This window comes from Vombatus ursinus, unplaced genomic scaffold (assembly GCF_900497805.2).
Source record: "Vombatus ursinus unplaced genomic scaffold, bare-nosed wombat genome assembly UNPS02009573.1, whole genome shotgun sequence".
NCBI classification, from domain to species: Eukaryota; Metazoa; Chordata; class Mammalia; order Diprotodontia; family Vombatidae; genus Vombatus; species Vombatus ursinus.
Window position 1 is genome coordinate 1171624 of NW_020949351.1, and position 20818 is coordinate 1192441.

The window sequence follows — 20818 nt, forward strand, 5'->3', positions numbered from 1 at the left end:
AGGATAAGTCTATGATCAGTCCAGCATGCTGTGCCTTCATCATTCTCATGTCCTGTCTGTCTCTTCTCCTTACAATGACATAGTCTATTAAATGGCAGTGTTTGCTTCAAGGGTGCATCCATGAAGTTTTATTGTGTTTGGCAAATGGAAGATGGTGTTGGTGATGAGAAGGTTATGAGATGCACAAGTCTTCAGTAATAAGCGACCATTTCCATTACTGTTTCTGACTCCTTCCTTCCAGAGGACTCCCTACCAAGTCTGGTAGTCTGTGCCTGCTCTTGCATTAAAGTCACCCAGAATTACAAGCTTGTCCTCTTTTAGCACATTGGTGATGTTGAGAGTCTCCAGGTCTTTATAAAATGTTTCTTTGACCTCATGAGGATTCATCATGGTGGGAGCATATGCACCGATAATGGTGACATGGCACTTTCCTGCAATGGCAATCACATTGTCAAGAGCCTGTCATTCACTCCTTTTGGTAGGCATACAAGTCTGTTGACTAGATTAGTTTTGATCACAAAATTTTTACTAGCTTCATGGCGCTCCTCTTCACTGAGGTCACTCCAGAAAAACATGTATCTAGTTGCGACTTTGGTGACCTGTCCTTCATTTGCCAGTCTTATTTCACTCAGGGCATCTATTTGGATATGATACCTGCTGAGTTCTCTGGCAACAAGAGCTGTTTGTTTTTCAGGTCCACTGGATTATGTGTTGTCCCTAAGCATGCATGCATTCCATGTACCGATGGTGAGTGGAATCATCTTTACAGAAGTTTTTGTACTTTTTTTTGTGTTTAGACCCAAAGGTAGGAGCCCTGCCTGCTGAAGTAAGCAGGCCAGGGTTTGGTAAGGGAGACAATTTTTAGGACACCTTTTCTAACCCCTTCCTCATACTTGGAATTGAGCAATAGGCTGCTCAGACACCCAGAGGGCTGACATATCCCGCTGTTGCTTCCAATGAGAAGATGATCCTATGGCCTGGACCGCTTCTGTGCAGGATTGTGACTACAGCTCCCAGTGTATCCATACCTGCTGCTTTGTCCCTTGTCACAGGATGCTGAGATAGGTAAAAATAGCAAAATGGTGTGGATGATGTCTTTTGCTTTGTGTATAAATTGGATTTAAGTGAGGTTGAGTTGCAAGAAGTTGTCAGCCTCACTCTGTCTTCCTGAGTCATCAAAGTCCAGTGGCAAGACAAAGTCAAGATGACTGGTGATAGCTTGGGATGCTGCTGGCATGATTTTGGTGTCTTTGATGTCTTGGTCTCTGACCAAACTCTAAGTGCTCCACAGTGCCTATTTTAGCCTCTTTCATGGCCATTGGAACAAATTGTTCTCATCTGTCCATTCCTCCAGGAAAAGTCTTCACATGCTTGTGGTAGACAACTCCTAACTCATTAAAGGGTTTAAGACCCCTCAGTTATCCTCAACCTGGTTTAGCCTGTCTGCTAACAAAATTTACTGGGGTGTAGCCACTGAGCATGCTACAGCTTCTTAGAGCCACAGGTGAGAGTTGGGTGGATCAAGTGGACACCAAAGGTGAAAAGCAGCCCTGAAAAGTGTTCAGCAGCCCTCATACCAGGGGTACTGCACTAGTCTTCCCTGAACACATCCTATACCCTAATAGAACAACAACAACAAAAAAAAACCCTGCAGCTAATTGGTAATTAGAATGACTAAAAGGTAAGGGAATGTACATCCCTTCTATTCATAGCAAAGGTGAGAGACTAGTTGTGGAACATTGCATATACTGATGGACTCAATTGATGTTTTGGTTAGTTAATAGTCAATAAACATTTATTAAATGCCAGGTACTTTTTTAAGTTCTGGGAATACAAACATAAAAGAGCTTACATTCTACTGGGGCAAGACAAAACATAAACGGAAGCTAAAAAAATGATTGAGGTGAGTGTTAAAAAAGAGTGAGGTTAGGGGTGGGGAAAGAAAAAGAAAAAGATGTGGGGGAAATAGTACAGAAGTCAGTAAAAGAAGTCCCAAAGTAGTGGAGCTACATGAGTAATGAGGAAATGTATGAGTTGAGCTGTTTTCTTACTTTGGCTGAAATGCTTCCTCACACTCCCCTTTCTCTTTTGTATTCTTTGTTTACAAGAGACTGTTTGCTGGGTGAGGATGGGGGAGGAATACATCAGAAATAAAGGTGATATAACAACAAACTATCAATAACAATTGAAAACATATAGGCATTGCTATGAATATCTTGAAATACCCAAGACCTTTCTTTCTGCTTTGACTTCCTTGGAATATATGCATAATAATGAGATTGTTCAATTAAGAGGAAGAAAATTTAGTAACTTTTTTGGTGCAATTACTGGTTATTTTCTAGGATGGTTGAATCATTTCACAATTCAAAAAATGCATCAATATTCCTATCTTCCCACAACCTCTTTAAAATGGACTGGTTCTGTCTTGTCATTTTTTTTTGCCAATAGGTTGAGCATGAAGTGAAAATTCACTTTAGTTTTTTTCTTTTATTAGTATTTCACAACATTTGTCTTATAGGTATTGATAGTTTGAATTTCTTTTGAAAATTGTTCAAATCCTTTACAACCAGTATCTCTGATAAGGGTCTCTTTTCTAAAATATATAGAGAACTAAGTCAAATTTATAAGAATACAAGTCATTCCCCAATTGATAAATGGTCAAAGGATATGAACGGGCAGTTTTCAGATGAAGAAATTAAAGCCACCTATAGTCATATGAAAAAATTCTCTAAAGCACTATTGATTAGAGAAATGCAAATCAAAACAGCTCTGAGGTACCACATCACATTTATCAGATTGGCCAACATGACAAAACAGTAACATGATAAATGGTGGAGAAGGTGTGGGAAAATTGGAACACTAATGATCCAACCATTTTGGAGAGCAATTAGGAACTACGCCCAAAGGGCTATAAAAATGTGCATACCCTTTGACCTAGCACTTCTAGGGCTGTATCCCAAAGAGATCATACAAATGCGAAAAAGACCTACAAGAACAAAAATATTTATAGCAGCTCTTTTTGTGGTTGCAAAGAATTGGAAATTGAGAGGATGTCCATCAATTGGGGGGATAGTTGAACAAGTTGTGGTATATAAATGTAATGGAGTACTATTGTGCTATAAGAAATGATGAGCAGGTGGACTTCAGAAAAACCTGGAAAGACTTGTATGGACTGATGCTGGGTGAAGTGAGCAGAATCAGGTGAACATTGTATGTGGTAACAGCCACGTTGTTTGATGACTAATGTTGACAGACTTAGCTCTTTTCAGCAATGCAAGGATCTAAGACATCTCTAAAAGTCTCATGATGGAAAATGCTATCCACATCCAGAGAAAGAACTATGGAGTTTGAATGCAGATGGAAGCATACTATTTGCTCTTTTTTTTCCTTCTGTTTTGTTTGGTTTCCTTTCTCTTGTGGTTCCTCCTGTTGGTTCTAATTCTTCCTTATAACATGACTAATGAGAAAATATGTTTAATAGGAATGCATATATATAGCCTATATCAGATTACCGCTGTCTTGGGGAGGGAGGTAGGGAAGGAGGGGGAGAAAATTTAAAACTCAAAAGCTTATGGAAGTGAATGTTGAAAATAAATAAATTAAAAAAAAGTTGGAGAAGATGAAATTATTTTTGTGATCAATGTCGGAAAAAAAACCTAAACAATGATGACAATGATGTTAAGTAAACCGCTAAGTTCCTTTAATTTAAATACTCTGACTTTCAAAAATCATATTTTATGGAAAATGTAAATGTCCCTAAAAAAGAGTCTAACTTAGGTGTCAATATGTTACCCTTTCCCCCTCCCTACTCTGGTCATCTTTACAAACAGAACCTAATTTTAGTCACAATCATATTAAAGTAAGTTACTCAGCAAAAAAAAAATATTTAAATCCTTTAACCATTTATCTATTGGAGAATAACTTTAGGTTTTACATATGTCAATTCCTTATATATTTGGATATTAGACTTTTATCACAGATATCAATGGAAATAATTTTTCTCCTTAAAAAGTTTTTCTTTTTCTCTAGCTACACTGATTTTGCTTGTGTAACAAAACACTGGAGACAAAGTTCACTTGAAATCACAAGTCCCCAGAGAGTCCTCCCCTTTCCCAACTTGGACCCCTGGGAAACTGCTCTAACTGTAACTGACTAGGGTCAACTGGCGACTCATATGCTAACTTTCCTATCCTGACGAGAGGGAAAGAGGGAAGCCACAACCCTGATTCATAGGCCATGGCCAGTTTTTGGTGGCAGAACTTCTTATCTCTTGCCCCTTTTTGGGGGGTAGTGTACTTGCTCTTTTTATGTTGCTGTGCACAACCCTCCCCCCTGCTCTTGCTCTCCCCTCAACCCCTTTTATGTGGTGGGGCTGTGGCTTCCATCCTTCCCTTCTCTCAGGATAGAAAAGTTGCCTGTCAATCATATTCTTTCTTGCTCCAAATTATCACAAGGTTAGAGTATTTCCCAAGAAACTTAAGCTGGGAAGTGGAGTTTTTGTCAGCCTGTGTACATTGTCTCCCACATTGTTACATTTATTCAAAATCTTTTTTAAATTTTATAATCAAAATTGTCTATTTTATCTTTTATGATCATTTCTAACCCCCTTGCTTGGTTAAGAAATCTCCCTCTAACTATAGATCTGAAAGAAACATCTTTCTGTTCTCCTATAATTAAATATATATGTCTATATATCCCTATATATACACATACACACATATACATATGTGTGTGTGTGTGTAAATGTGACCTTTTATATTTAGATCGAGTAATCATTTAGAATTTCTAGTAGGAAGAGGCACATGAATTGAACCTTGAAGGAACCCAGCAATTGAAAGAAGTGAAAATGAGTAGGAAGGGCATTTCAAGCATGAGGAAAAGCCTATGCGGCTTGGAGGTTGGAAATAAGATACTAAAGTTGGAGAACAGTAAATAGCCCAATTTGGCAAGAAGTGTAGAGTGTGTGAAGGGAAACAAGGTGAACTCAGTCTGTAAAGGTAGTCTAACATCAGAATGTGGAGAGCTTTAGTTGTCAGAAAGGGGATTTTGTAATTTATCCCAAAGGCAATAAAAAGTCCCTAAAGATTTTTTTGAGTGAGGGATGACATGGTCAGCATTGTGTCTTAGGAATTTTGTTTTTAGCAGCTGTGTCTTGGATTGAAGAGGGATGACATTAGAGCCAGGAAGATCAATTAAGAGGTTATTAAGAGCTTGTAATAGTCTAGGAAAGAAGTAAGCAAAGCCTGAGCTATGGTGGTGGTGGTGGTGGTAGTGAGGTGAATGGAAAGAAAGGAACAAAAACAAAAGATACTGTTGAGTGAGAAATGATAAGACTTGGCAAGTAATTAGATATGGTGACTGAGAAACAGGAAGAGTCAAAGGTGATTCTTCTATTTTGAGCCTGGATGACTTGGAAGGTGGTGATTCAATAAACAGAAAGTTAGAGAGGCAAGAAAAATTCAATTCAATGTAACAATATTAATTAAATGCCTTCTATGTGTAAGACATATGTGTAAAGTTTTATGTGCTAGTGGGATATCTTGGCATGTTGGCCTCCCAGCAGATGAAAAATACTCATTTTCACTTCTTTCAATTGCTGAGTTCCTTCAAGGTTCTATCCATGTGCCTCTGCAACCTAAATATAAAAGGTCACATTTACATACACACACGTATATGTATGTATGTGTATATATAGGGACATATAGACATATATATTTAATTATAAGAGAACAAAAAGATGTTTCTTTCAGATCTATGGTTAAAGAGAGAATTCTTAACCAAACAAGGGAGTTCAAAGTGATCATAAAAGATAAAATAGACAATTTTGAGTATAAAATTTTAAAAAGTTTTGAATAAATGTAACAATGTGGGAGACAATGTACATAGACTGACAAAAACTCCACTTCCCAGCTTAAGTTTCTTGGGGAATACTCTAACCCTGTGATAGATTGGAGCAACAAGGAATATGATCGACAGGCAACTTTTCTATCCCTTTGAGGGAAGGGAAGGATGGAAGCCACAGCCCCATCACACAAAAGGGGTTGAGGGGAGAGCAAGAGCAGGGGGGAGGGTTGTGCATAGCATCATAGACAGAGAAAATGCACTACCAAAGTTTAAGGGAGAGATAAAGGCTAGATATGGACATTTAAGAGTCATGTGTGTAGAGCTGATAAAGAGACTACAGAGAGAAGAGTCCAGGACTGAGTCTTGGGGGACACCCCTGCTTAGGAGTGTGAGATGGATGAGTACTTAGCAAAGGTACTGAAGAAGAGTGGTCAGACAGATGGTACAAGAACCAGGAAAGAGCAGGGTCAGAGAAACCAAGGAGGGAGGAAATCTTTTAATTTTTTAATTTTTAAAAAATTTTTAGGCAATTGGGGTTAAGTGACTTGCCCAGGGTCACACAGCTAGTAAGTGTCAAGCGTTTGGTCGGAGGTCGGATTTGAACTCAGGTCCTCCTGACTTCAGGGCTGGTGCTCTATCCAGAGGAAATCTTTTAAAAGGAGGACAATAGTGCCAAAAACTCCAGATTGGTCAAGGATGATGAAGACTGAAAAAGGCCATTGAATTAAGCTAGTAAGCAACCAACAAGTTGGTAGAATCTTGTGAATTTCTCTTTTACATCCTGGATACCAGACCCAGGAAGATGCCCAATTTCTTTAATTTTAATGTCAAGTCTGTAGTCAGCTATTTCCATACTCCTCTGCAGGGAGTAAGCTAAGCTCAGCACTTTTCTTTTCACCTTCCTAGAATAATCTTACTGGATGTTCTCTCACTTGAAGGCACTTGCAGATTCAGATCATCTTTTCCTTGAGGCCACAGGTTCCCCACCCCTGCTTGAGAATAAGCAGCAGCTTCTTCCTCACAGGGTTCTACTCCTTCTTCAGGAAGAGCCTAATATTTATGCTTTATCTTCACACATTCAGAAGTCCTTTTTTTTTCTTTCTTTCTCCACTGTGCCACATTTTTCTACCTCCCCCCCATCAACCTCCAACTACTCCTCTCTGCCTCTTCAGATACTTTTTCTTCTTAGTTTTTCGTTGAAACTCTTCTCTTATTTTAAAATGTATATTTTATTCTCCCTGAAAAACCAAATAGTAAAGTATTTCTTAAACCTCACTCCCTTCTCTTTTGGAGAGAGACAAGCCTGCTCTTTGAACATAGATAACAAGTCGTTACTTGACTATGGCAGCAAGATAAACATTTCACACTCTATATAGGTCAGTGCCAAGTTCTCTCTTGTCTTCCTATACCAGCTCCTCCTTCTTCCTTTTCTCTCAAATTCTTTTCCCTTCCCTTCTGTTCCCCTTTCTTTGATTTTTCCTCAAGTTCTCCCAAACTTCCCCTCTTTAAATTTAACTCTTTTGCCTTCTGCACAGACCTCTCTGTCTCCCAGTACTGACCTGGCCTGGACAAAGGATTCACTGTGACTTTTTCTGGATTTTGCTATTAGGTTTTGGTCTATATTATGTAGATCTTTTTGAAGGAGTCACGAGTGGAATCTCAGCTGCATTGTTTCCTCTACTCTGCCATCTTGGCTTCTAGTTCTACCTTATCTTTATTTCTTATTTTTTTTGCATAGCAATCAGGATTAAGTGACTTGCTCAGGGTCACTCAGCTAATAAGTGTCAAGTATCTGAGGCCAGATTTAAACATAAGTCTTCTTGACTCCAGGGCCAGTGCTCTATCCACTCTGCCACTTAGCTACTCCTCTACCTTATCTTTAAAAAAAAATCTACACTGGCCAAAAGAAATGATGAAAGGACCAACTTCAGAGAAAACTGAGAAGACTTGTATGAATTGAATGAAATGAGCAGAACCAGGATAATAATCTATATAATAACAAGAACTTTGTAAAAACAAACAACTTGAAAAGACTTGAAAACATTAATGTGATGACAAACCAGGATTTCAGGTGATGGAATATGATATTCAGGGTAAAGAATATGATATCTATTTTTTTGGACATGGCCAAAACAAATGTGTTTCATTTGACTGCAAATTTATTATAAGGACTTTGTTTTTTCTTTTTGGTGGAAAGTAAAGAAAGGAGAGGAAGAGAAAATAGGTTTTTGTTAATTGAAAATATAAATAGATTTCATGTAAAAAAATCTCTACTGGATCCTGCTGCCCTGCTCAGTCTATTGTACTAAATCTCTTCCTTTTTACTGCTAATTTGCTCCAATGAGTAGCTGACAGCTTACTGCTTCTACTTGCTTACCACTCACTCCCCACCTCCTTGTAGATTAGATTCTGACCCAACAAATCAACTGAAACTGCTGTCTCAAAGCTTACCAAAGCTATTTTTTTAAAGGCACTATTTGAAGGGGTTTATTCTGTACTACACAACTGTATTCTGGAATCAAGATGCTGATACATTGATATTTTGGGATTGGTTTGATTCCTAAGCTAAATATAGATTACGACAAGCATGCAACATCATAAGCGAACAATTTGGTTTACTTTTTATTCTAATGTTTGGGTTTCTGCTTATTCCATTTGAGTTTGCTTTGGTTGGCAGCTATTATGTTTTACTTTAACTCCATACTATGGATGCCAGAGAACTTGCCTTTGCCAAATAATCATTCTTTAAGATGCAGCAGCATGAAATAAGATAGTATAGTAGAGCTTAATAAAATAATAATTTCTCTTCATCCATTTGACAATTTGAATTTCTGCCATTTTATGCCATGTGTTTTTAGTAGAATTCTGCTATATTATGTAAGCTCAGGCAATCCAGGCTAGGTTGGTTTCATTCCTTGAGATACATTTCCAAAACTTTCTGGAATATTTTGTGCTTCCAATGGTTCCTTTGTGGATTTGAGTCTCTCATAAAACTTGTTATGTTCCTTATTTGGGTTCTTCCCACTTTCTCCTTCCAACTCACTATTTGACAAAAACTGCTGGGAAAACTGGAAAGCAATCTGGCAGAAGTTAGGCACAGACCAATGTCTTTTCCTATATCCCAAGATAAATTCCATATGGATACATGTGATATAAAAGGTGACATCATCAAAAAGGTAGAGGAACAAGGAAGAAATTACCTTTTATTTAAATGGATGAGGGAAAATTCATGATCAAATATGGGATAGAAAGGATCAAAGAAGCTAGCATGGACAATTTTAATTATACGAAATTAAAACAATGTTGCAAAAATAAAACCAATGCAGTAGTAGTAAATTTCTCTGATAAATATTTCACATCCCAGATATTTAAGTAACTGATTCAAATTCATAAAAACAAGAGCCATTCCCCAAAAGACAAATGGTCAAAAAATATGAACAGAAATTTTTTAAAGGAAAAAATTCAAACAATCAATAACCATGTGAAAAAATGCTTCAAATCATTAATAATTAGGGAAATGCAAAACGAAACACCTCTGAGGCTCCATTTCACTCCCCTCAGATTGGCAAAGATGACAAAAAATGGAAATGACAGTTTTTGGAAGGTGGAACTTTGAACTGGTATAGGCGTTCCAGAAAGAAATTTGGAACTATGTGCTTCTGAAATCAATGAACTGCACGTACTCTCAGACCCAGTGATAACATTCCTAGGCTTCTACCCCAGAAAGATCAAAGAAAGAAGAAAAGGTCAATATGTACAAAAATATTTACAGTAGATCTTTTTGTAATAGCAAAAACCCTGGAAACTAAGGGGATATCTGCTTATTGGGGAATGATTAAACAAATGATGGTTTATGAATGCAATGGAGTAATTTTGCATCATAAGACATGATGCAAAGACTTGTATGAACTGATGCTGAGTGAAATAATAACATTACAAAGAAAAATGACCTATGAGGAGATCTACATTTTTAAACTATGAATATTTATTAGGATAATTTTTCTTTTTAAAAATTTTGAAGGAAGAAACAATAGAAAAATGTTTTCTTTCAGATATGAAGTCCACTTCTGGTGAAGTGTTTTGTCCAACTGTTGGGTAAAGTACTTGTTCACTGTAGTACTTAGTAATTTGTTTTTAGATAATTTCTTTAACAGAAAATTTAAGGTGGCATTTATATCCAGTTTCTTAAATGTTCTTCTGGGGATGGGGTTTCTTGATGATAGCTGATGTAGTTCTCTGTCAGTAAGGTGGCCCCAGAGTCTGGGAAATGGATTGGGGGATCTTTATTCCTGGGAAGAAGGAGCAACAGGCAGTGGCTCAGGGGTGGACGGACAATTGGGAACCACCAATACTCTTCTTTATCTTACTAAATTTTTTTTTAATATGGAGCAGGCTAGTTGGATGTAGTTTAGATTATTCCAATTTTGTTGCCAACATCCGAAGCATCACGGTCTGGGACAAATTGGATAGTAGCCTTCTTCTTTCTATCAGGCCAGATCAGTTGTTGATCCTGACCACATCAATGAAATACAGCATTTTTTTTTGCTAACTGCTTGATCTGATGTTTGTCAGTCTTGACATTCACAATAAAGTTCAGGGTGTTGTTGTCATGAGTCTTTCTAATAGTGGACCCAGTGTTCAAGGAAAACTTTATATGACATAGTGATCAAGCTTGTTTCTCTTAGAGGCACTTGTATGAGGGTATTTGGGCTGTCTTCAAGGCCAAAGTGTCTTGGGTCACCAGAAAGTGTGGGACATTTGGATATTCTTTTTGTGGCCTTCAACTCTGCTTTGTTGGCTTTAGCAACAGCTAGCCTGGGAGGGGAGCCCTAAGCTTGGTTAACCTCAGGCATAAATCCACATCTAGGTAGAAAACTCTATTCACATTCTACTTTCTCCTTCACTCTTTCCCCGTTCATTACCTTTAGAAGGAGCAGAGTTAAAAAAAACCCAACATTCCTTGTTTTTCCTATCTCCCATTGCTAATGACAGTTTGTAAGTCTGATGCTCTTTTCATGAGTGTGTTTTCATTATCTGTGGGCATCTTGTTATTTGTCTTGAGGGGTTTCTTATACTTTACAGAGTGCATAAACTGGGACCTTCCAGTTTTTTTGAGGGGGGGGTGGAGTGCAGGAGGCAAAAGAACCCACTTTCCAGGAAATTACATATTTTTATGAAGGATTCCATAACTCTCCCAGTAAACAAAACCTTAAAACTTGAACTCAGGATTCACTTGGATTTTCCCTAGAGGAGAGGCTGTTAACTATGTGTGTATGTGTGTGTGTGTGTGTGTGTGTGCGCGTGTGTGTAATGAACCTATTTGCCAACCAGATAAAGACACTTCTCAGAATAATACTTATAAATACATAAAATAAAACACATAGGATTATAAAGGAAAACGGTTATGTTGAAATAAAGTTATTAAAAACATTTTAATAAAAAGTTCATGGATGCCCCATTAAAAACCCCTGCTACAAGAAGGATCTGGTTGCCACAGTATGACTCATTCAGAGAATGAGAAGCTAAGGGTCTCTGGGGTTAAACTCCTTTCTTCTCTGGCCCTGGAAAAGGCTTGCCTCTGAGCCAGCCCAGTAGGTAGAGTTAGGCATAGTCTGTGAGGATCTCAACCCTGTTCCCTTTCTAGTTTGGCACTGGGCATGAAGTGGGCATGCTCAATGCGCCTCTTCCCCCCTTTGAGATCAGCAGTGACATCTGCTGGTCACAGCTGGCAAAGTAAATAAACACATTCGGTGTCTCCTCTGGGGGTATATGGGGTGTTCAGGAATGACTAGCACTTCTGGTGTAGGGGCTTGACAAGCCCTTTTCAGGGCTGTTCATCCACCTTTGGTGTCCACCAGTCAGCCGACTCTCACCTGTGGCTCCTAGAAGCTATAGCATGGTCAGGGACCACACTGTCTTGGCAGATGGGCTAAACCAGGTTGAGGGTAACCAATGGGCCTCAAACCCATTAGTGAATTAGGGGGGATGTCTACCTCAAGCATGTGAAGACTGCCCCTGGTGGAATGAGTGGATGGAAACATTTTGTTCCAATGGCCACGAAAAAAGCTAAAGCAAGGGCTGTGGAGTGCCTAGAGCTTGGTCAGGCATTGAAGATACCAAGGTCATCCGCTACATCTCAGGTCATCCTGATTTTTGTCTTGCCACTGGACTTTGATGACTCTGGAAGACAGAGTGAGACTGATGACTTTGTGCAGCTCTGCCTCACTTAAATCCAATTCACAGGGGAGTCAAGACATCACCCTATGATGTCACTGGTCTTTGAAAACAAAGGATGAACAACACAATAGTACAAGGATCCATTAAAAACAATTAGGCTGTGATTGGGCAGCAGGATTTTCCTATTTTTTTTCATGCCAGACCAGCTATTGAAAAAACAAATATTATTGTGTAAAGTACATTGAACTGTTTGGCTTATCAGCATTGCAGAACTGTGGAAATATATTGTAATTGATCATTGGATTTTTGCCACTATGATTTTGCAGGTGTTAGAAACTTGGTGCTTTTTCATCGGAATTGACCTATAGACAAAAATGATCATAAATTTAGAGATAGAAGAGAACTCAGAGGCTCTCTAGCCCACCACCCTCATTTTACAGGCTCTGGGAGGGGAAGTGATTTACTACATGTAGTCAATGTTAGAGGGACAATTTGAATTCAGGTCCTCTGACATCAGTGCCTGTTTCATTTCCATTATACCATGCTGCTGCCCTAAGACCCTAGCAAAGACTATTGGTTGTGGGAGTACCTCTTAATTATGCTAATGATGATGTGTAGGCTATGCTGAGATCATCATCATTATTATCATTGTTATCATTGTAGCTAGCATTTACATAACATTTCTATATGCCAGGCACTGTGTTAAGCACTTTACAAATATTACCACATTTGATTCTCACAACAACTCTGGGAGATAGGGACCATTATTATCCCCATTTTATAGCTTAAGAAACTGAGGCAAATAGAGGTTAAGTGATTTGCCTAGAGGCATGCAGCCAGTAAGTATCTGAGGCTGGATTTGAACTCAGGTCTTCCTGGTTTCAAGCCCAGGGCTCTATCCACTATGCCAGCAAATTATGTTAATGTAAAGTATGGGCCAGGGATAGATAAATAGTAATGATATCTTATATTCTGCCTGAAACAGTGATGGATTCTAGCATTCCCAAGGAAACAACCTTTACCTTTTCTTTTTCTAAAATAAATTTTCTTTTCTTATGAGCTTAATAAACACCAACAAAAGTGAATATTTTAGCATGCAAAGAATGACAAAAATAGAGATGACATATGAAACTGAACTTTTATGTAGAGTTTGTCTTCTTTTCCCATTATACACAGCTCTTTAAGAAAAAAAATAACTTTCATATGGTAGTTCCAATGCTGCCCTCCTTATCTATGTCTCCTGTTTTTTCTTTCTGCTCTCTCCTATTTTAAAAATAATTTATTGATGCTCTTCTCTTGGAAAAGAAATTATTGTTAATGGAGCTATTTGGGAATTAATTAGTCACCACCCCTAATGATACCCAAGATTTATCAAGATATTTTGAGGTCCTCCTGGGAAAAGAGTGACTAAGGATAATGTGAGAAGCTGGCTAGCAGGCAGACTATATTCCCTAGAGCAGCTCACATATCATCCTCAGTGGACCATGGTGTGTTGCTAATGGGCACTGGGATAGGGGTGGCCCTAGTCAGCAAAGATGTTAAGCCCTTTCCCACCTGCTCTTCCTGGACCTATGGGACCATGAACATCATTGACCATGAAGACTGAAAATATAGAGTGTCCTGATGGTTGGATAGCAGATAATTGTATTTCAGTCATTCCATGGGAGACATTTGTTGGAGATAGCTTTCAGCCTATGCTCAGTGATAGGTGTCTGTGGCCTTGATGAACACGACTAGTTGTATCTGGGTTACATTGGGATTAGGTTGAAGTTCCCTAAGGAAGTCATTGGTGTGAATGGTATAGATGGATACTATAGTTCTTGCACCTTCAATCTCAGTTGACATATCTGGTCTGTCGGCATTGACTGGCACCAACTCGAGGTTGTTCAGATATCAACATAAAGAATGCATGCAGAGAGCTGGAGCCCAGTATTTAGATACCCTGATGATTCATGCTTTCAGGGTGAAGCCTACAGTCAGATGGAAGCTGACATAGACAGAGAACATCCATTTCAAGGACATTTACTCCTCTGCCTCAACACTGGATCCAGAAATAGTTGGCCTTGGTGATTCTTAAGTTCCTGAGAAATGGAAGGAAAAGATAACTCCTGGGGGGCAAAGCCAAGATGGCAGAGTAAAAGAACTGACTTGTTTGAGCTCTCCCCCAAACCCATCCAGATACCTGTAAAAATGGCTCTAAACAAATTCTAGAGCAGCAGAACCCACAAAAAGACAGAGTGAAACAAATTTCCAGCCCAAGACAACCTGGATGGTTGATTGGAAAAAGTCTATTGCATCATGCTGTGAGAGGAGCACAGTTCAGCGTAGGGCATGCAGGGAAAAACCAGACCTTAGTGAACATGGAACAGTCCTCAGGGGATTGAATCAAGGGGAACTGTGGTGGTTTCCAGACTTCTCAACCCACAAAGACCAAAGACAACTTAGAAGGTCAATAGGAAAGGTCTGTCTGACCTGGGTGAGACAGAAGCTCGGCCCCAGCCCCAGTCCCAGCATGGCCCCAGGATGGTAGCTGCTTCCAGAGCTGTGGGCCCAGAAGGAGGGGGAATCAAGTGGCTGATCAGAAGGGAATTGCAGGGGTCTCTTTGCTAGTGCTGAGGCAGGATTCTCTTGCTTTGCATGTGCTTGGATCTGGGTCACAGTTGTGGTTGGCGGTCCTGGGCGAGGAGGAGCGCTTGCAGTAGAGCTTGTGTGGTGGAGAGGGAATCCTCCTCACAGTTCCAAGGCAGAAAAGAGTGCTTATGGTTACTCATAGACCAGAGCCCAGGCCAGGAAAGGAGGAAACACCTTACCCTTGATCCTACCACCTTGGAAGAACTGAAAATTTACAGGTTCCTAGAAGTATCTCTGAAAACAGCTGCACAAAACCCCTGAAGCTTGGGACAGTACATTCTCGACACTCGAAGCAGAACTCTACCTTAACAAAGAGTTTAAAACTCAAATTGGCTGGGATCATGAGCAAACTGCACAAAAAAGTCAGACCATAGAATCTTTCTTTGGTGACAAAGAAGATCAAAACATATAACCAGAAGAGGACAACAAAGCCAAAGCTCCTATATCCAAAGCCTCCAAGAAAGATATGAATTCGTGCCAGGCCATGGAAGAGTTCAAAAAGGATTTTGAGAAGCAAGTAAGAGAAGTAGAGGAAAAACTGGGAAGAGAAATGAGAGTGATGCAAGCAAATCATACTTGCTAAAGGAGACTCAAAAAAGGACTGAAGAAAATAACACCTTAAAAAATAGACTAACTCAAATGGCAAGAGAAAAATCCAATGAGGAAAAGTATTCCTCAAAAAGCAAAATTGGCCAAATGGAAAAGGAAGTCCAAAAACTCACTGAAGAAAATACTTCCTTAAAAATCAGAATGGAGCAAATGGAAGCTAATGACTTTATGAGAAATCAAGACATTATAAAACAAAACCAAAAGAATGAAAAATAGAAGACAATGTGAAATGTCTTATTGGAAAAACAACTGACTTGGAAAATAGATACAGGAACCATTTTTCAAGAAATTATGGAGGAAAACTGCCCTGATATTTTAAAACCAGAGGGTAAAATAGTAATTGAAAAAATCCACCGATCACCTCCTAAAAGAGATCCCCAAAGGAAAACTCCTAGGAATATTATAGCCAAATTTGAGAATTCCCAGGTCAAGGAGAAAATATTGCAAGCAGTCAGAGAGAAACAATTCAAGTATTGTGGAAACACAATCAGGATAACACAGGATTTAGCAGCTTCTACATTAAGGGACTTCAGGGCTTGGAATGTGATATTCCAGAGGTCAAAGGAGATAGGATTACAACCAAGAATCACCTACCCAGCAAAACTGAGTATGATTCTTCAGGGGAAAAATGGACATTCAGTGAAAGAGAGGATTTTCAAGAGTTCTTGATGAAAAGATCAGAGCTGAATAGAAAATTTGACTTTCAAATACAAGACTCAAGAGAAGCATGAAAAGGTAAACAGTAAAGAGAAATCACAAGGGACTTACTAAAGTTGAACTGTTTACATTCCTACATGGAAAGATAATATTTGTAAATCTTGAGACCTTTCTCAGTATTAGGGTACTTGGAGGGGAAAAATTATATGTGTGTGTGTGTGTGTGTGTGTGTGTGTGTAGATATAGATATAGATATATAGAGATAAATATAGATAGATAGAGGGCACAGGGTGAGTTAAAGATGAAGGAATGGTATCTAAAAAATATGGGGTGAGAGAGGATTATACTGAGAGAAGGAGAAAGGGAGAGATAGAATGGAGTAAATTATCTCACATAAAACAGACAAGAAAAGGCTTTTACAGTGGAGGGTAAGTGGGGAAAGGTGAGAGGGAATGAGTGAATCTTATTCTCATCAGATTTGGCTTAAGGAGGGAATAACATACACACTCAATTGGGTATGGAAATCTATCTTACCCTACAGGAAAATAGGAAGGAAGGCGATAAGAGGTGGGGAAGGGGATGATAGAAGGGAGGGCAGATTGGGGGAGGGGTTAATCAGAAGCAAACACTTCTGAGGAGGGACAGGGTTAAAAGAGTGAAAAGAATAAATGGAGGCAGGGAAGGGGTAGGATGAAGGGAACTATAGTTAGTTTTTCATAACATGACTATGTTGAAAGAGTTTTGCATGACTTCACATGTATAACCTTCTCAATGAGGGTGGGTGAGGAGGGAGGAAGGGAGAAAATTTGGAACCCAAAGTTTTAAAAACAAATGTTAAAAATTGTTTTCGCATGCAACTGGGAAATTAGATATACAGGCAATGGGGTATAGAAATCGATCCTACCCTACAGGAAAATAGAAGGGGAAGGGGATAAGAGAAGGGTAGAGGTGATAGAAGGGAGGGCAGGTAATTTAGGGGAAGGGGTATTTAGAATGCACACAGTCTTGGAGTGGGAATGGGGACAGATGGGGAGAAAATTTGGAGCTCAAAATCTTGGGAAAGTGAATATTGAAAACTAAAAATAAATAAATTAACAATGAAATGGAAGGAAAAACAGTACAATGACTGGTGTGTTCTCATTGCATGAATGGAACATGGGGTATGCCCAAAAAGCAACACCCAGGATCCAACTCAACAACTCTTTTGAAAGCAGTCTCAGAAAAATAGCACTCCAATATGGAAGATCTCAGAAACCATCTGTAAGAGCTGTTACTCAATGGTATCATCATGAAGTCCAGAACTCCAGATATCTCACTTACATGTATTGTCTCCCTCCTTGAGAGCAGAGATTCATTGTATTCCTAGCACTTAGCACTGTTCTTTATACATAGTAAGCTCTTAATAAATGCCTTTTCATTCATTCATTCATTCATTCATTCATTCAATCATTTATTCAGAGCAGTGGTATCCATTCTCTAAGAGGACCAATGACATCAAGAGGGTGATATTTTGACTTGCAAGTGAATTGGATTTAAGTGAGGCAGAGCTGTTCAAAGTCATCAGCTTCACTGTCTCCTCCAGAGTCATCTGAGTCCAGTGGCAAGACATAGGTAAGGATGGCTGGTGATGCCCCTGGATGCAGTGGGGGACCTTGGTCTTTTTAAGCTAAAGAATTTCCCAGGCCTCAGTTTGTCTGAGACAACACCCATTCAATGATTAAAAACTAGGTGAGAATTGAGGCAAAAGATGGCCTAGTTTGCCTTCAGAGAAGAATCAGTCTGGGAGGAGACCCTCAGAGTTTTTGACCAGAACAGAAATAACTGCTATTTATATTCACTCTGAGTCATCAAAACCCATACAGTGACAGCAAAGATCTGAATATGTTTAGACCGGACACTGAACAAGAGAGCAAAGGTAGGCACATATACCATGTTATCAGTTGAGGTGCCCTGGGCTAGTTGTTGGGCACCTTGTGGTTTTCAGTATTAGACTTGGTATCATCTTTGACTCTTCACTTTCACCCCTCATATCCAATCTGTTGCCAAGTCCTCTCATTATATTTTCACAACATCTCCTGGATTCCCTCTTTTTTCCTTCTGACATTGTATAGGCCCTCACTACAACTTCATGCCTAGACTATTACAATAGCTTGCTTGTTGGTCTCCCTGCCTCAAGACTCTCCTCACTCAAGTCTATCCTCTACTCAGCTACCAAAGAGGTCTGACCATATCACCTCCCTATTCAATCAACTCCAGTAGCTTCATATTACCTCAAGTTTCAGTTACAAAACCCTCTGTGTGGATTTCAAAATCCCTTATAACCTAGACCCTTCCTATCTTTTCAACCTTCTCACACTTTACTCCCTTCCATGTGCTCTTCTAACCAGTGATAGTGCCCTTCTGGAATAGCAGCCATTCCTTGAACAAGAACTCCATCCCCTAACTCCATGCCTTCTTCCTGGCTGTCCACCATGCCTGTAATTCTTTCCCTCCTCACCTCCACCTCCTAGCTTCCTTCTATTCCTTTACTTCTCAGTTAAAACCCCACCTTCTGCAAGAGGCCTTTCTTGGTCCCTCTTAATGTTAGTGCCTTTCCTCTGACATTATTTCCTATTTATATGGTATGTATCTTGCTTCCACATTATTGTCTTCTCCATCAGAATATGAACTCCTTGAGGGAGAGACCATATTTTTGCCTTTCTTTGTATTCCTAGTATTTAGCACAGTGCCTGGCACATAGTAGACACTTAATAAATCCTTATTGATTTACTTGACTGGCTTAACATCAAGATTCTGACTACACGAAAATGAATCTGAGCCAGAAGAAAAGATAACTTAGAGAGGTAAAAATAGTGTTTTCTACCCACCAGATTTCTGTCTTTATTCTATTTATCTGTCAGCACCAAAGCCTGACTGCTTTGGGTCTATGTTTTGGCTACTAAAAAAGAAATCTGCAAGTTTGGAGGATAGAAGGCAGAATACCTACAATTTGAGAAGATCAGGAAAGGACTTCATTAGGGAAGTGGTGCTTGAGCTGACCAAAAAAAAAAAAAAAAGGTGATCCACTGGAGAAGGAAATGACAAACCATTCCAGTATCCTTGACAAGAAAATTCCATGGAAAAAATAGTCCATGGAGTCACAAAGAGTCAGACACAACTGAATCATCGAACGACAAACTTGAGCTGAGGCTTTGAAGGCAATTTGGGGTTCTAAGAGGTCAAGATGAGGCATGAGTACATTTTAGGCATGGTGGACTGTTTAAGGCACAGGGATGAAAGGTGGCATGTCATGTAGCAGGAACAACAATAAGCTAATTTGGATAGGTCAAAGAGCATATGAAGGGGAGTATTGTGCAATAGTTACCTAGAAAGGTTTATTGGAGTCAGATAGTGCAGAACTTTAAACAAAGAGAAAATTTTGTATTTTATCCTAGGGAACCATGGGAATTTTTTGAGACATAGACAGTTGCTTTATGAATATCCCTGGTAGTTGTATTGAGTATGAATTGGAGACAGAAGAGTCTTTTTTAAATCATTATTTATTTATTTTTAGCAGTTTTTAAAAATTTAGAGTTCTGAATTTTCTACTCCTCCCCCACCCATTAAGAAGGCAAAAATGATATCAGTTATGCATGTGAAATAATACAAAACATATTTCCATATTAGCTATATTGCAAAAAAGGAAGAAAAACAAAGAAAGTGAAAAAAATTATGCTTGAATCTGCACTCAGACTCCATTAGTTCAAGACAGGAGAGTCTTAACACTGGGATACCAATTAGAAGACTAATGCAAGAGGGGGTGAGAGTTTGAGCTGCCAAATCCATTTACTAGTCAAGTCCTTTCAATTTGAACTCAACATTTCTTGCTAGAAATTCACTGAAGGCAAGGACTATTTTATTATTGTCTTTGTTCTCCCAGTGCTTAGCACAATGTGTTGCACATAGTAGGTGATTAATAAATGATGCGCAAATTGAATTGTATCAGTTTTTTTCTATTCTCTTCTTTCCCCTTACACAGCATCTCCCCTGATCTAAACTCTGATTGTTTTTTGCCACTACTATTGCAACAGCCTCTTAACACAGTTTCCAGGCCACCAGATTCTGCTTCTCTCTGATCTGTCTTTTACACTGCTGCCAAAAATAAGCTTCCTAAAGCAAAGAGCTGATCGTGTCGTTCTCCTGCTTCCAAACCTCAGTGGTTCCCTATTAGGATAAAATGTGAAAACCAGGTAGATTTAAAAATTTTTATGTAATTAATTTAGTTTTAGTTTTCAACATTCTCTTTTATAAGATTTTGAGTTCTAAACTTTCTCCCTCTCCCCAACACAGTGTGCAATCTAATATAAGCTATACAAGTACAATTATATTAAATGTATTTCCACATTAGTCATGTTGTAAAGAAGAATTAGAACCAAGTGGGAAAACCACAGGGAGTAAAAAAAGAAAATAGTATGTTTTGATCTGCATTCAGTCTACATAGTTCTTTCTTTGGATGTGGATAGCATTTTCCATCATGAGTCTTCTGGAGTTGTCTTAGGTCATTGCATTACTGAGAAAAGCTAGGTCTATCAAAGATGGTCACTGCACAATGTTGCTGTTATTGTGTACAACATTCTGGTTCTGCTCACTTCACTCAGCGTCAGTTCATGTAACTCTTCCCAGGCTTTTCTGAAGTCTGCCTACTCATCATTTCTTATGGAACAATAGTATTCCAGTCATGTAAGTGTTTTTCAATAGCTTGGGCAGTTGGAAATGAAGACTTGAAATAGTGTGACGATAGTAGTAATAAGAGGAGAATATGGTTACTGTTGATATTGTGAACGCAAAAGCAAGATGTCTTGGTGACTGACTAGAGGCATGTTGTGAGTGCTCTGAATGAGAGAATCTATAAGATGAACAC

General features: G+C 38.9%; 1 pseudogene; it reads right to left on the minus strand.

Annotated features, from left to right (window-relative positions):
- Positions 1–8490: 8490 nt before the first annotated feature.
- LOC114035967 lies at positions 8491–18391 on the minus strand (annotated as a pseudogene).
- Positions 18392–20818: the final 2427 nt, after the last annotated feature.